Genomic DNA, 17,632 nt, shown 5'->3' on the forward strand with positions numbered 1-17,632 from the left:
AATATCCTAGACTTATTACTCACCAACACAGGGAGGGTTACTGCACTACCTCCTGTGTGTTGCCCTCCCTGGTAAGGTCAGACCATAGATCTGTCTCACTCAAAGCAATGATCAAATCTGACACCCCACAGGAGCAAAAGAACTAGGCAATGGTATAAAAAGTTTCAAACCCCCTGCTAACACAGCCAACAATGACTCCTATGCAATGGAGTAAACAAATGCCCTGTATAACCACCTAAACAATTGTATAGACTTGGCTGTATCTGACCAGATCAAAACCAAGTCCTCCTGAAAAAAACAGGCTGCCCTGGTGGACCTCAAGTATGAACAGGTTATATAATAAACGGAAGAAACTGATGTCTAAGAACAAGAGGGAACTTGCTCATTAGAAGAATGCCCTCCAGAACTTGAACAAGCAAATCAAATATCTTGTAAAGTCCTCTAAAGCTAAAGCTAAATTAGCATCCCTAGCTAAGGATAATCACAAGGCATTCTTAAGTTACGTCCGAAATCTAAAAAGGAATGCCCAACTATGTCACTTAACCCTTTCCTTTCCCTATACCTCCTACCCTCACACATTATTACAATCACTTAACCCGCTGTTTCCTCCTAATCCAATGGTCGAAATTACACTACACTCACTTTCATTATTCTTTTCTACCATTAAAATGTTCTTACATTACCTGCTCACCCTCCCTCTTCTGCTTCTCTCTTACTTCTCCATGTATCAGATACACTTAAATCCACTTCTTCCCTCTCCAACATCTCCTCTCTTCACACTTCATGCAGTTACATATTATTATTCTCATATATCTCCCTCACTCTTTCTTACAACTAACCATGGCATCCCAAAGATCACACTTCTTCCACTCAACTCATTACATCCAAAAACTATATTTAAGCAAAACTTTCTTCACCTATTCAAGACTAGTTTACTATATCCCTGCAATACCTTATATCTTTCCGGTGACATTCATCCAAATCCTGGACCCGACTCCAATTCTCATTTATCCTTACCTTGCCCTTCTACATCTCATCACTCTGACCATACCCCAAAGCATTTGTTGTTATATTCCATTAATCTTCATAGCATTGTTAATAAAGCAAGCGAATTTCATTTTTTGAGTAGCTCAACACTCCCCCACTATTATAACTATCTCCGAAACATGGCTTAAACCATATATATCAGATAAGGAATTCCTACCCCAAGGCTATAACATCCTTTGTCTTGACAGAACTATCGAAAAAGGAGGAGGTGTAGCAATACTCTACTCCAACAATCTGACTCTATCCAGATCCTACCAGATCCTCCTCCTGCCTTTCTCCTTGCTGGACTGTTAACTGCCAACTTCAAACTCAATAACCATAAAACACTAACTATCGCTGCTATTTACATATTTCCAAGAGATAACATACTTATACTTGAACAAATCCTCTCCTGGTTTTCCAACAACATACCAAATGACAGCACCCTTCTAGGTGATGTAAACATCAACTGACTATAACTTAATTCCTCCTGTCCAAGCTCCAGTATTAACTTATATGGCTTCACCCTGTTTATCTCAACTCCTGCCCACGTTATTAAAAAATCTAACTCCGCATCTATAATTCACTGGATACTAGTCTTCCACCATAACCGCTATCACAACCCCCAATCCCTACCTGATGCCATTAATGATCGATCTCCCATCTGCATCCAAAGATTCACTCCTCATCTCCCTAGACCACATAAGCTTATTGAATGCCAAAAACGTTCCAACTTTCAATCCAACTCCTTTAACAACATTCTTTCATCTGTAAACTGGTCCTTCCTACTTCATCTACTTCTTGATGAAGCAGTCCATCAATTTAACACCATATTTCTTAATACTATAAACTCCCTCGCTCCCCCACAGTCTAAAAGGGTCAAACCTAGATGCTCCCTTTGGCTCACCGAAGCTACTCTGCCTAATTAAGAAAAGAGACAATGCCTGGAAGCTATGGACAAAAACTAAATTGCACACTGACTACCAAACATATAAAGAACTATGTGACTTAACAAAAAAAAAAAAAAAAAACTTAATTTAGATAAGAAAAACTTTTATCTGAAACCCCAAAGCACACAATATAAGAATCCCAAGAAATATTTGTGTACCATCAACTAAATCCTGCACCCTGAAAATCCCTCTACTCCCAACCCCTGCCTAACAACTCCACACAAGAGACTGCATCAATCTTTAACTCTTACTTCATTGACTCAATTAGTAAACTCATCCAAAACTCTAACACCACTGATCCCTGCAACAGTATCACTCCCTCACCACTAAAAGACTCCTTCTCATTGAAACCAGTCCCTACAGACTATATTACAAATCTCCTCCTCAAACTAAAACCTTACTCTGTATCAGCAGACAACCTACCTCCAGCGTACCTCAAGGCTGCAGCCCACTCTATTGCCTATCCCATCTCTCACCTTATAAATCACTCAGTAAAGGAATCCATTGTTCCCTCATTATGGAAAAAATTCTATACTATACGCCTTCACAAAGGTGGTAACTCTATTGACCGTGCCAATTACAGGCCAACAGCAATACTATCTCCTCTATCCAAAATCCTTGAGAGATGTGTACATAAATTCTAGACCATCTTCCACAACCTACTCTCACCTTCGCAATATGGGTTTTGACCACACCACAGTACCACAACAGCCCTCATCTCCTTTACAAATTCTATCTCTCAGGCCAGAGACAATAACAAGCTGGTCTCCTGTCTCTGTCTCGATCTCGCCAAATCTTTTGATACCATCTCTCACCCTAACCTTCTTTCTAAACTCTCTCAACTCAATCTCTTTTATTCAACTATCTCCTGGTTTCAAAGCTATCTTTCCAACTGACTACAAGCTGTTAAATGGCTCTAATCCCTATCCCCCTTCCTCCCCATTAAGATGGGAGTTCCTCAAGGTTCTATACTTGGTCCCTTATTTTCAATATTTTCATAAATCACCTATACAAAATCATCCCTAATACAGTACCCAAACGACTCCACAGTCATCACCACCTCCGACTCTCTCCCTGAGCTAAACACCCTTACACAAAATTCCTTCAACCTTATTGTAACTTTGCTTACAAACAATCAACTCTTACTCAATCCCAAAAAGACTAAACTGCTACTTTTCCTTCCCAAATGTCTCCCTCAACACAAATCCATGTTCACCGTCACATCCCTAAACAACACTACCGTTAAGGCTGAAACCCAAACTAAGCTTCTCTGTGCCATTATAGATGACCAAGTAAACTTTGACCTACCTGTATTCCACAGTTTTAAGAAAACTCATCAAAAATTAGGTCTATTGTACAGAAATAAAACATTTCTAACCCTTGACTCATGATAGACACTTGCCAAGGCTTACCTCCTCCCTATCCTACTATATAGTTCTCAAATCTTTAACCTACAATCGAATCTCCTCATAAAACTGCAACCAATCTATAATAAAGTAACTAGATTTGAATCCAGCAACCCACGTAGATCACATCACTACACTGCCCTTACTTCTCTCAACTGGTTAGAATTCCCTCACCATCTTCAACTTTCTCAACTTACCCTCATTCACTCTATCATACAAAAACCCTCCTCCTGCCCATTCATCTCTACTCTAGTCTCCCTCTACACCACCCCTTGAACTCTAAGAAGCTCTATCAATTTCACCTGGAAATTTCCAAACCAAGGAGCTCTTTTGAACAAAAACCGTATAGTTATTTACCTGCCCTTTCATGGAACAAACTTCCCATGTATCTACGAAAAATAAACCAGACACTTGATTTTAAGAAAGCTCTAAAAGACTATCTTAATATTACCTGGACCTGCCAATGTGAATATTCTACATGAACTCTCTACCATCTTCCCATAATCCTTCTCTTTACTGTGCTTTCAAAACTCTTACTTGTCATTACATCTGATTGTCTTCTTATCCCAACACTCTCAGTATTCCCTTCCAATTTACCTATTACTTACCCTTCTATTTAACTTACTATTCTTTTCCCTCACTACCTACCTAACTTTCCTATTTTTTTCTATTTTCCCCTACCTTACCTACCATTAAAACTTATTACTCATGTTTAATTCCCAATTCTATAATCTCCTCCTTCTCATAACTCACTCTCTACTAACCAAATTTCTTCCTTCCATACTATTAAACATTTACTGCTCAAATCTATTCCTGGAACCTCTAGAATATTCCAAAATCACTGTAAATAGATGTGTGTAATTCTTATTGCTGTACAATCTCCATTTATTATTGTCTTCTACTTTTTGCTTCTCACTAGTCATTTTTGTTCTAAGAAAATTTGTGACTATTTCTGCTTTAGAATATTCATGTATTGTTACCACTGTTCTTACTTGCTTGACAGTCTATTTTAGGATAAAATTGTGGCAGTTTACTCTCTGCTTAGAGTATTCATGTATGCTACTATCCCGGTTAACAAATGTCAAATAAATAAATAAATAAATAAATGTGCCGAACTTATAGTGGACAATACCTCTCATACTGAATCTGAGGAAATTGCCAACCTGCTAGAGGACAGATTTGGTGCAAACGTCCCTCCGTCCTCATCATCCATACTGCAAACATACCTGACACCAGTCCTCTACCTAGTATCTCCAAATGGCATGTCATATCCACGCTCTCCAAGGCCAAAAACATGGCCTCTATGGGACCAGATAACATCTTAGGGTGCTTACTAAACAATATAAAACAAGACCTAGAGGTACCACTAGGCACTCTCTTTAACCTTAGCCCAAGCACTGGCTTTGTTCCAGCTGAATGGAGAACAGCAACAGTAATCCTCTTACACAAGGGGGGGGTGTCTCAACTGATCCTGGGAACTGTAGACCCATAAGCCTAATCAGCCTTATCTGCAAGGCCATGGAAAGAATCATCAAGGACCTTGTCAACAAGGAATAGACAATCTTCAAACTCTGGACCCGACCCAGTCTGGCTTGGTTAAGCGTAGATCATGCTTATTGAACCTGGTGGATTTCTTTGAGAATGTCGCCAGAGCCGTGGATAAAGGCAAAACAGTACATACTGCCTATCTTGACTTAGCCAAGGTTTCTGACACAATCCCCCACTCAAGTATCATTGAGAAACTCTCTCAGTTGGGGATTATCCCATATGTCACTAGATGGATAGACAACTGGCTCACCGACAGAATGCATAGTGTCAAAGATGGGGATTCCACCTCTACCAGTAGACCAGTTATCAGTGGCGTACCACAAGGATCTGTGCTGGGCCCTCTACTGTTTGGAATCTAATTCTGAGAGGCCTAGGTGAAATCAGATGGCCTGTGGCTTACCAAGTTCGCTGATGATTGCAAACTGGGCACAATCACTGTGTTCCAGATGATGTTAACATATTACAAAAGGGGCTAACACAGACAAATGATTGCAGCCAAAGCCATGGACTAAAACTACACACAAAAAAGTGCATTATTATCCCCTTTGGCAAAGAGGAAGTCGCTGCAAATTACAACACTGACAACACCCCTAAGCTCAAACTCAATGGTGCAAGATTTGAGAAACGCAGGTTGATAGCAATCTAAACTTCGATTACCATGTGTCAACAGTGGTAAGGAAATCCTTCTAAGTTGCACACCGAATAATTAAGGGCGTTGCATCCAAGACTAAGGATGTTATAACTCCTCTGTACTCGACCCTCATCAGACCACACTACCTTTTGCATGTACCGCAACAAACACTTGCAGCAGCTGAAGATATCACAGAGGTTTCTCACCAAGAATATTCAGGGCCTCCAAAACATGGCGTCCACATCACCACAACAGTCAGGAAATCCTTCTATGTGGCACACCACATCACTAAGGGCTTTTCATCCAAAAAAAGGAGGTCATTGTCCCACTGTACTCATTCCTCATTAGACCCATTACAGAGTACAATGCCCCGTTTGGTATGCACCTCACAAGACATCTGCAACAGCTAGAAAGGCCACAGAAATACCTCACTTAAAGAATCACAGGCCTAAAGCAGATGCCCTATGCTGACCGTCTAAAAAAACTCCAGCTATACTCTGTGGCATATCGTCTACTCAGAGGCGATCTCTGTTTAACATACAAGGCCATGCCAAATCCTGAGCGGTTAGACATGCTCCACTTAGGGCTATCGGCCCTAGGGCCTACAAGCCTAGCCATAACGATTCCCTGGATATTTCTTCCCACAGTATTTACTTCCCTGGACCCCTGTCTAGCAGGGCGACTGACGTGATCCCCGGGGTGAATTTCCCATCCAATCATCAAGTTTCATTTTGAAGAGGGCCAAAGATGCGCTCTGCTTGACATGTATTAACAGTCTATTCCAGAGTATGGGGAGTCTCTGGGTCAGGAACCTATCCCTCCAGCATGTTTTGTTCATTGTGATGACAAGGTCTAGATCCCTGGAGCATGTCTCTCTAAGGGATTGGGATTTCTTTAAGTGTAGCATGTCCAACAGCTCTGGGTTTGACATGGCCTTGTATGTTAAGCAGAGATCGCCTCTGAGTAGACGATATGCGACAGAGTATAGGTGGAGTTTTTTTTAGATGGTCAGCATAGGGCATCTGCTTTAGACCTGTGATTCTTTTAGTGAGGCATTTCTGGGGCCTTTTCAGTTGTCGCCATGGACAGGGGCAGTTGGTGCTGATCACAGACTCGCTCTGTGAATAATGACCATCTAACCAAGGTCAGTTAGGGAACACGGACATAACATGGCTAGGCTTGTAAAGGCCCTAGGGCCATTAGCCTAGTAACCTCCTATGAACCTATGAACACACATTCACACTCTCCCTTATGGGGAGCTACTTAGAGATAGGAAATTCTGAATTGAGAAGGTGAACTTTTTTAAGGAAACTGATGAAATTTAAAAAAAAATATTTAAGTAGAGATTAAGACAAAGAAATAGAAGGGCTTACAATCGAGAAAAGTTGAAAACTAAGAAGCAGGTTACATCTGAATGATGTTATTAGAATGTAGATAAAATTGTTGTATCTAGGCAAAACAAAGTAGTGTATGAGAATGTCTGTTATTTTGTATCTGAGTGTGTGGGTACACGTATGAATGTATTATAAGATCACAAAGCAAATACTTTAAGTTGGAAAAAATCCATACTGCACTCATCAGCTTGGCTATTGATTTCAGTGAGTTTCAGTGAGTAAAAACCTTTGCAAAGAACACATAAAAATTGAAATAAAATACATGCATCACACGACACAAATCACTCAACCAATAAAATCGCAGACAATTTTTAAAGCAACATTCTGCATTTAAGCCATTCCATTTAAGTGTATCAAACTTAAAAAAAATGTGTTTCTTTCTTTAGTAAATGTGCTTTATCTCTCCATCTTCCTTTAGTACAACTTGCTCTAAAACAGAAACTTTTAAAATCCTTTATTTTACCATAATGCTTTTTTTTAATGTGGATGAGGAGTCTGTTCCAGAGCAGTGTTATCTTCTGCGAGATATACCTAGCCTTCAAAACCATTCTGTTGATGCTGCAGAAGACATTTAGATCCCCAGACAGTGTATTTCTGATGCCATATGACTTGCTGATGTGCAGTAAATCCATCAGTTTTGGGTCAGAGGATGCCATGTATGTCAGACACAGGTCACCAAACTGTAGAATACAGAGTATAGTGACAGGGCTTTGAGTTGGTCCATAATGTTGTTTAGGCATTGTATCCTCTTAGTAGGGTATTTTTGTGGGTATTCCAGTTGTCAAATGTGTCTGGACAGATGAGCTGAGTAAAGGGGGGAGGGCAATGGCATCTCTAGATCTACACACAACCCCTTTGTTTATAAGCTGTGCAATACAGGACTTTCTTACAACAATGTACATAATGGTCAAAAGTTAGGTCACAGTCCATATAAGTTCTCAAATCTGAAAAATTGGGTTAACTCTTAAGGGCATATTTTTAATGTGGTAGATCCCTGGGATAGATGCCTTGCCAAAGGACACATTAATGCATTTTTTAACATTTAGTTTTAGTCTATGATTTTGGCATCCATTTATTTATTTGGGACAAACCTTCCTGCAAGATGGCCAAGTCTTTTGGGAATTTAATGACTGCTTATAGCTTGCAGTCATCAGCAAACTTAAGTCAGCCAGAGATTTTTGGTATTGGCTTTTACATCAGAAAAGTTGATGTCAAACAGAAAAGGTCCTACTGCAGAACTCTGGGGGACTCCACTGGTGACAGGTATCTTTGTGGAGGTAACGTCCCCTATTCTGATTTCTTGCTTCCTATCTATGAGCCAGTTGGCAATCCAGTGAGTGACATAGTAGTGTATTTCCAGTTCATTTAGCTTTTCTACTATGCCCGGGTAGGGAACTGTGTCAAATGTTTTGGCCAGGTCGAGGTATGTGATGTGCACTGTTTTGCTTTCATCCATTGCTTTGGTGACCTTTTCAAAAAAAAAAATCCACCAGGTTGAGTAAGTATGACCTGCCCTTGACAAATCCAAAATGAGATGTGTCCAGTGTTTAGAGGTTCCCTATGTCCTGACTGATTAGTTCCATGACAAGTCTTTCCAAAACTTTGCATATGGGGCTGGTCAGACTTATGGGAGTGTAACTGCCTGGATCTATGGAAGGCCCTCCCTTATGCAGGGGAATAACTCTAGCTGTTCTCCATTTTCTTGGTACAAAACCTGTATGGAGGCTGAAATTGAACAGTGTTGTTTAGGCATGTAGCTAAATCGTGCTTTATGCCACTTAAGATGCATTCATGGATATTGTCAGGACTCATCGATGCAGTATTTTTAACTTCTGATAGCACTTTTACAACTTGACCTTGTGTGATATCTGGAGGTGAGCCAGTTTCATATATATATATATATATATATATATATATATATATATATATATATATATATATATATATATATATTCCCCCCCTTAGTTTCAAGTAAATCTTGATGGACAGATAGAAGGGAGACAGAGGTAAAGTTAGAGCTAAATTTATGAGACCGTAGGTTTACTACATCTTCAGCTTCAGTGTAGGTAACGTTGTTCTCAATTAGCACAGCATGTTGCTGCTTTGAGTTTTTGAGATAACGAACATAGCTATAAAAATGCCTTGTCATTGTCTATGACTTAGACTGCTATCACAGCCTCAAACTTGGCTTTGGTGGATTTTATTAAGCTCCTGCTTTGTTTGTTTATTTCAACGACAGGGACGCTAACATTCTGGGAATTACTCTTCCTACTTTTGGTAAAATTGTTATCCTTTTATTGCAAAGCTTGTTGATATTATAGTTCCACCATGTGGGTTTGTTTCTGGGGTTTGCCCTGCACTTGGCCCTATGGGGTACAGCTGTATCTATGCAGCTGTTACATGCTGGTACGGTGTGTTGGTGTACGTTTCTGCATATTCAGTGAAGTTAACTGGGTTTACAGGGGATTTGAAGCTTGCCAATGTATTACTTAGAGGTAGACAGTTTGTCTTAAAGAAATTTCTAAAGGTGTCTGGGGTGGAAGGGTTCTCTGGTTTCAATTATATTTTGAAGGAGCCTACTTTATCATCAGACCTAACAAATGATGAAGATATGCAAGGGACTGTACAAGATGCTCCTCTATTAGTAAAGACAAGATCCAATATGTTATTCCCATTCGTGGCTACTCTTATTAATTGTTCCAGGGCATTTGTATTGATCAAGTTCAGGAATCTTTGTGCACTAGTGGCGAAGTAGGTTTCCATTCTATACCTATAGATTACCTAGGAAAATGGTATTGGGTTTAATGCTGAATGATTCTAATTCATGTGGATAGGCATTGTGGCTTTCTTGTGTCATAGAGACAGTTCTATATTAATACATGGTATGGTACCTTTCTGATGGTTATTTGGACATGAAGAAGTTCTAGTGCTTCATGCTGCTTTACAGCCCTAACGAGTCTCTTCTGGATGTAGATTGAGACCCCGCCCCCTTTTTTCCCCTTCCTGTGCAGTAGTTGATTTAAACATGTGGAACGCATAGCCCTTAACAGTCAGAGTGCTAGTCTCTAGTTTAAACCATGTCTCAGTCAATACTCAGACATCAAAGTCCTCTAGGATGAAAAGGGCTTAAAGGGTGTGAAGTTTCTTGTTTTGGCCCCTAGCATTGATCAGTAACACCTTCATATTTTCCTTTGCTTGTTTTGTTATGTTGGTAGGTTTATCAGGTTGGCATTGCCTAAAAAAGGCACTATGGGGGGTGGACAATGCCACTGTCAATAATTTAAACCCTAGAAGAAACAGATGCAGGCCAACCTTGGTGAAGCAGCATGGGCGTAACAACATGGACTTTATGATTTTTTTTTTTTTTAATGAAATGGGAAAAACAACAGCCTACTTGCAACATCAGTAAGCGCAAGTTTATAGATGCTGCCTGTAAGTTTTTTGCAGTTGTTAACTTTTATTAAAAGTCAGCGATAGATAGCTAGATAGAGTTACCTTGAATTGGCACTAGAATCAGATCTAGCTGATAGCCAGTATTTTTAATACCATTTACTTGTTTACAACTTATGTTACACTTCTATGAACAATTACATATGTTGACATATTTAATTCTCAAATTGCATTGCTTAATTTCTTTACATAAATGATTGAATTTATTCAAATTCAAATCCTTGCAGCTGGTGATTTATTAATGTGCATAAGGGTAACACAGCTGAAGTGATGAATTTTAACTGTTGGCATCTGTCTTTCAAAAACAGACAACTTAGCTAAGCTACCGTAAAACATCACTGCACAGCTTTAAAAATGTGCAGTAAATGTAACATTTGTGAGCCAAACAGGTCAGGCTAGTGGTACAAGAAGCAGTCTGGCAAACTACAAATTATTCTTAGCCTCTTGTGGAAATTATTGTGTGAATATAAATGCAAGTGTTTTAGTTAAGGTACAATTACTATTGGTAAGACACCATTGCAAGGGGAACCACTGGCCGAGACTGAGGTGGGTGAATTTCTGGGAAGCTAGATATTTTAACTGTTTTGCAAATATGCACAGTGGAGGTTATTTGGGTGTGGCTGACACTGGTCATTAGCCTAAGGTAGTAGTGTTCATATTCTATGCTATCTTAAGGACACCCACATCATCTACATCATTTTACTAAGGATAGTGAAGTGGAATTACTGACTGTGCACACATCCCTTATAATTATTTTTAAGTATTTAAAAGATTATCTACTAAGCATTGTAAAGTTAAATAGGAAAACAGACTTCAAAGTAAAAAGCAAAAAGAATAACTCAACATAGAATCTACATTAAAGACAATGACCAAAAGTAAAAAAATGCTGTATGGCTGGATGTGGGAAGGCAGCTGGATCCAAAAAAATAGAGCAATGTAATGACAGGACATCATGCCAGATATAGCAAACAGTTCTTTGGAAAACACCAACCACCACCTCATGACCTAAAGATATGGCAGGGACATAGAAAGTCCAATACATTTAAAGAAATATCTCGTTTGTAAACAAAGGGGCAATAGCACAAGCATACATACTTTCCAAAGGACTGTAGAGCCAAAACTGGCTCTGTCCCTGGGCCAAGTCCCATTTGTAAATGGGAAACAAAAGTGTGAGGGAGTGGCCAAGTGTGGCACTGCTGAAATAGTGTCCAAAGGGCAGTCTAGCTTGAAAGCTGTGGGAAGTAGCCCTAAACTAGTTGCTGTGGTTTTTTTGTTTTTTGAGCACAGCTGTTTTCCCTTTCATTTCAGTGATGAAAGTCACTTTAGAAACAGGAAGGCCTTTTTATTATCCCGCAGGGAAACAAAAAGTTGAGCTGACGGTGGGCGTCAAAAGATAATGCTTTTTGTTCAGCTCTATCTGAATTAGGAGGAAAAAATACAAGTTCAGACACCCTCCTGGCAGATAATAGCCACTAGGAATAAAAGTTTTTTTTTCCAGAGATTTCAGGAACAAGAAAACAGCTGGGGCTCGGGGGGGGAAGAATCAAGGATGTCAGCACTAAATTTAGATCACTCCCAGGGAGGGAGATTTGATTGGGGGCTTGGTGGGAAAATTCCTTTCAAGAGCCAGAGCCTCCTAAAAATCTCTGCTAAGAGTCCAGAGAACTGCCTGAACAGGGGCAAAAAAAGGATCAATATTTTTGGGCTGCCAATCTGGTAGAGGATTTTAGTGAAGCTACTTGATGTGTCTAACTGGGTTAGAGATCAAAGGACCTGGCTAAGGAAGAGGCCAGTAAGGGGCAATGAGAATCAATTTGGCTCTCAAACGGTAGCTTTTCTGGATCACCTGAGGGATCAGAGGAAATGGAGGGAAGGCATAAAAGTGGGGCCAATTCTTCCGCTGGATTTGCTTGAGAGACCTCGTGAGGCATGAGAAAGCTCTGCTCTCAATCTCCGCTGACTGCAATTGTCCCTACGGGGAAGAAAGTCGTTGAGGGCTTGCAGCGTTAAAAACTGCTCTCCATCTGAACCATCCTGCCCTGATAATGACCCCCCCCCCGATCAGGGAGGCATCCGTGGTGAGTGGTGGCTATCGGGACAGGGGGTACAGCACCTGCCTTGGTGAACCTGAGGAATGATGATCCAAGCAAGATGTTCTTTGATGTGTTGTTTGCATGTGTGTGTCACCAGAATCTGAGTGTTTGGAGTTGAACCGCTGTGATGACCACTGTGAACAGCATCCATCCACTGAAGAGGCATCGAAAGAAGAGTAATGGGGGCAGCCATGAGACTTAGCGCCACCAAAGACCCCTCCTGGAGCCATTCTGGCCTGTACTTTCTTGCTGGATCTGATGAAATGATCTGAATGTCTGTTCTGAACTCTTTGTTCTCTTTGTTCTGTAAACATCCAGACATCCGAGTTGTGTTTAAGACTGGCAGGTATGAGCAACTGGCAGGGCGATAATGATACTTTTGAGTTTTGAAAATGATTGAGATGCCTAAATGAGAAAGAAAGGTCTATTGTCCAATCCTAAGCTGAGACAGGAGCCAGTGTCGAGGAGAAAAAAAACACCTGGAATCCTTGGGCGTCTCAGGTGTGCCGTGACCACTGCCATGCATTTGGTGGTGGGGGGCTGGGCTGTAGTGAGACCAGGGGGCAGGGCTCTGGAGACTGGAAGTGACTGGCCCCAGCCCAGGAAATCTCCTCCCTGGGCGTCTGTATTTTTTTGATGGATAGATCCTGCAGTCTCCCGTCTTTTGGGGACCAAAAGAACCTTGATAGTCTCGCTCTGAAGTGGTACATCTGGAAGGGAACTGAGGGAGGAAGGGACTTTCCTCGAGGGAATTATGTAACCTAGATGAGATGATCTGTACCCCATCTGTCTTGGAGTGAGGGGACCAGAGTGCCAGCACTCTGGGTATCTTCCCAATCTTCCCCAAGCTGGCGAGGAGGCAACACCTCAGGATGCTGGAAAGGAGGGGCTCCCTGGAGACAGGCCCTGGTTCCCTGGTTTCCCTGCCCTCCTGTGGTTCTGCCCCTTGCTGCCCCCTCTGCCTCTAGGACCTCTGCCTCTAAGAACTCACTGACCATGCGGATTACGACTATCTTCTTCTCACCAGGAACTTTCCCACCCTTGGGCTGTTGGGATAAGGCTGGAAGAAAGCCTAGAAAAGTGGGGCTCCCTGCTAAAATCACATAGCCGCATCCCAGGCTTGCGCTCTAGAAGCACACCTGTGCTCTCGGCTCTACTCCATCCCCATCGCCAGCATAAGATATTGCCGGAGGGAGTTAGCAGCAAATTGAGAGATCCTCCTAGCTGCGCAATCTTCTTTGAGCCTGCAGCCTGTGTGGGCCTGTGAACTACTTCCCAGCACTTCATCCCTCCTCTCTCTGGTGGTAAAGTGACAAAGATAATTCAATCCATGGTCCTAGAGTCCTTATTAGAGGGATGGGCGGGCAAGAAGGATCTTGTTAAGTTCCTTTTTGGCCACCGCCATGGCATCAGCGGGGACACCCCCCACTTGGTATTTTGTGTTTGTCACTTGTCAGTGTGATATTGATTTTTCCTAGGGACTGGCTCTGCTCTCTCAGAGTCAGGTGTTTCAAGTTCTCTAGGATGTCTGAGAAGGGGATCCTCAGAGAGATCTAGGGATCTCCCTCTGACTCATCAAAGTCAGTCAGTGTGAGGAGACACGGGGGATGCTTCCTCTTACAAGTCCTCTTCCTCTCTTCCTAGGAGGGAGGATCTCGTCAAATCAGGAGAAGGAAAGGGAAGGGGAAAACCTGAAATGGGGAAACCTGGCTGGTCTGTAGCAAGAGAAGTGGCAGAGATGTCAACAGGCACTATAGAGGGAGGAGAGGGGGACAGACTGCAGTGGCCAGTACACTCTTCATTACCTCGAATGCTCCCCCTCCCAGGCAGGTCGGAGAGAAATCCGAGAAGAGCTAGGAACTCCCGGGACCAAAAAGGAAGTCTCCAGATGGCGCATGTGGGAGCCCAAGGCGAGGCTCCTGAAGGGGGGGCGGGAGGGGGGACGGACAGGATGCCTCGACCTCTTCCTGGAATGAGCCAGCGGGACCCGATACTACAGATCCGCCGACTTCTCACCGGACCGAGACAGATGTATCGGATGTCGCTCCCGAGCAGCGACCTGATACACACAAAAAGCGCGGTGCCGAGACGATCGGGCCGACACACCGCACATGCCATGGGTGTCGGAACCGATCGGCGCGAACGCCGAAGTGGACAATACAGATTGGGCACCGAGAGCCATCACGCCGTCAATCCGCAATGCGGCTCAAATCAGCCGATCGACTCAGGAGGCCTCCGGCCGGCTTAAGAAGAATCATCAACTTGCATCTCTCCTGCCTGACTCTCTGGCTGAAGGTGTGACCACGAGGTCGAGTCCCTCAGGGTGAGGGGCCCCGACAATACGGGGCAAGAGTGTGACCGTCTGTCGAGAGAGACATCTTCTGACACTTCGAGTCACACTTCTTACTCTCAAAACCTCCCTCTCCTAACACATGGTGCGAACACACAATACACACACACACAGAATTAAATTAATTAAATTATAAATTAAAAAATAGAAAACATTAACACAACACCAATACACCAAGACCTAACAGGGGACAGGGGAAGGATGGGAATAAAAACAGGAATTTCCTAATTTAGGGATTAAAAAGGCTTGAAAAAAATCACAAAGAACAACAACTTACGGAGCTGGTAAAGAAAGAAGACCTAGCAAAAGCGACAAAAGCGAGATCTAGGTACTTGCATCTTGGGATATGGGGCTGGGGGCTGCTGTAGAGAAGAAACTCGAGAGAGCTTAGCAAGTGCGAGCGCAGGGCCGGGCGAACGGCTCAGAACCATCACCATCAAGCAAGAAGATTGACAACTTAACATTGAATTTTCAACAGTAGTTGTTCACAGGGTGCTGAACCTCTACAGTCACAGAATACATCTCCTAATGGGCAGTACTCAGTTCATTACGTGTTCAACACTATGCAACTAAACCAAGAAAATACCTGCTACTGTCTCTAGAGTTATAAATGTTCTGTGACAGACTTTCCCAGTTTAAATTCTACTATACAGAAAGGAATGAGTTTTATGAAGACAGTTTAAAATAATATCATCTATGAGTTACCCCGTACAGGAAATCTCATTTAATTTTACAATTTATATATTTGATGTTTGCTAACCATGTGAAACGGTTGCTGCAAAAGCCCTCTTCAGCCCTGGCTATAGAAATTAGAAGATCAAATATAATGGTGTGATCATTAACAGTTAATAAAAATGGACTATAAAGTGTGAAAAAGACACATGACAACAGATAATAATGAATAAGAAAGCAAAATACACAGACAACCATAAGGGATCAAAATGAAATAAAAAATTTACAAGCCACAGATGTAAATATTTACACAAAGAGAGACCAAACTATACTAACAGAATGCATAAATTAACAAGCATATATTTACAGACAGACAAACAAGCTGTACTGAGTCTATACTTATTTGCATGTTTTTGCATTTTACAAAGTTGTTTGATCTGGCACTATTTATTCTAAGGCATAAGTAATGAATCAAACTTTGTTAAAGTAAACAGAGGACTCAAAATTATTTCATTTGAGAGAAGAAATAAGTATTTCTTTAGAGGCAAAGGTGAGCAATAACTAGGAAGTGGATATTTCCATGAAATTTTATGATATTTAGTCAAAACCTGTCTGATAAAGGGGATGAGAGGAAATAGTAAGAATACTTGGCATGTATGAACATTTAGGGTTAAGGGGAGATGGGGAGATGTTAAGAGTGCTAGGTATGTACGAGAGTTTAGGGGATAAGATTTTAGAAATGGTAAAAATACTAGGTATGTGTGAGATTTAACAGGTAAAGGGAAATGTTAAGAACCTTAGGTATGTATGAGAGTTTACGGTGGGAAGAGTTTAAGATGTGTTTTAAAACATGGCATTAGAAAATTAGTCCTGAAGAGATGAGCAAGTAAAGTTGTGAATGAATGTTTAGTCACAACGTTTGCCAGTATGTTCTTGATATTTGTGAGGAAGATGTAGAGCAGTGACAAGCACTGGAATTCAATGTGCTACCTTGAAATTAATTATTGATTTTTTTTTATACTGAGCAGGAATATCTGCATTCCAGTGCTCAGCATATTGTATCTGTAACCAATTTTAAAGCTTTAGGTAATACACTGTTATTAGCTAAATATGCTCTATGTTTTAAACCATGAGACAATTGCTTATTGAAGACAACATCACCTGATGGTCTCTCCAGGAAGGAAACCAGTGTGGGTTCAAGAACAGATGTAAAAGAGAAGGGGATCTTGAATGCTCTTTAGTATTTACAGAAATTATTTTGTCATGACAGGGAAATGTATTGAATGCTGGTAATTTCAAAAATAGGTCGCTAGACTTAACAGCTAGCATAGAAAATAAAGATGGATGTTTTAAAAAAGTGTATAAGTAATAAGAGACAGCAGCATCTGTTAAGTACAATAAAATGAAGAAATGGTGGAATCTTCTTTTGAACAGACATAAAAAATAAATCTGGCCTAAAGTTAGAAAATTAAAGTAAATGGATGCTAACAATGTGCTGATATTTTACTAACACAATGCTGCCAGTCAGTTATCCTATTTTCCAGGCTCCATTTTGAAATGTTGGCACTTGAAATTTTGAGTGCAGAAAAGCCCCACCCCCCCAAAAGAGTGAACACACAGAGAACAGCGAATCTCGAAAATTGCTTTTCTCCTTAAAATTTTTTTTTAGCTTGGGGGGGGGGCACCATCACCCCCTAACTTGCATACACCAACTCTGGGATGGCAGTAGTTTGGAGAAAAGGGAATATTCTGAGAAATGGCATCTCAGACTTAGTATATGTAAGTCCGATCCTTTGACCATTCTGTCTCCGTGTGTCCAGACATTTCAAATGGTTACCAGTTTTCCAATGTTTGTAAATGCATCATGGCATTTGATAAGTGCAGAGATGCATTTTTTCTACTTGTCTGCACTTATTTATGCAGGCTCTTTTTTAATAGAAAGCTTTGTAAACTTTTTATTAAACAATACCCCAAATAAATTTACTATTTCCTACTGTGATGCGTCTTTGCACTTTGATGTGGCACCTTCATGCATGTGCGGTGGTGTGCCCATTAACGTCTATGGATGCAACACACATTTTTACTACACTGACATCATTAAGGTTAAAGTTT

General features: G+C 41.2%; 1 protein-coding gene across 9 annotated transcripts in view; it reads right to left on the reverse strand.

Annotated features, from left to right (window-relative positions):
* Positions 1 to 17,632, reverse strand: part of MAPT (microtubule associated protein tau) — a 1,213,302-nt gene that overhangs the window by 518,758 nt on the left and 676,912 nt on the right. The window lies entirely within an intron of this gene.

The sequence above is a fragment of the Protopterus annectens genome, chromosome 13.part0 (genome assembly GCF_019279795.1).
Source record: "Protopterus annectens isolate FY-2018-M chromosome 13.part0, PAN1.0, whole genome shotgun sequence".
Lineage (NCBI taxonomy): Eukaryota > Metazoa > Chordata > Ceratodontiformes > Protopteridae > Protopterus > Protopterus annectens.